Source organism: Nematolebias whitei, chromosome 12 (genome assembly GCF_014905685.2).
Source record: "Nematolebias whitei isolate Nwh7 chromosome 12, NemWhi1, whole genome shotgun sequence".
NCBI classification, from domain to species: domain Eukaryota; kingdom Metazoa; phylum Chordata; class Actinopteri; order Cyprinodontiformes; family Rivulidae; genus Nematolebias; species Nematolebias whitei.
The window spans coordinates 47,497,693-47,498,172 of record NC_056509.1 but is presented as its reverse complement, the minus strand read 5'-3'; positions in this window follow the sequence as shown (position 1 = coordinate 47,498,172).

The window sequence follows — 480 nt, the reverse complement described above, 5'->3', positions numbered from 1 at the left end:
AATATGCTAGTATGTAGCTAAATATGCTAGTAGATGTAGCTAAATACTGTAGTAGTAGCTAAATATTTTAGTAGATGTAGCTAAATATGCTAGTATGCAGCTAAATATGCTCAAAGATGCAGCTAAATATGCTAGTATGTAGCTAAATATGCTAGTAGATGTAGCTAAATACGGTAATAGTAGCTAAATATGCTACTAGATGTAGCTAAATATGCTAGTATGTAGCTAAATATGCTAGTATGTAGCTAAATATGCTAGTATGTAGCTAAATTTGCTAGTAGATGTAGCTAAATATGCTAGTATGTAGCTAAATATGCAAGTAGATGTAGCTAAATATGCTAGTAGATGTAGCTAAATATGCTAGTAATAGCTAAATATGCTAGTATGTAGCTAAATATGCTAGTAGTAGTAGCTAAATATGCGAGTAGATGTAGCTAAATATGTTAGGAATAGCTAATTATGCTAGTATGTAGCTAAATA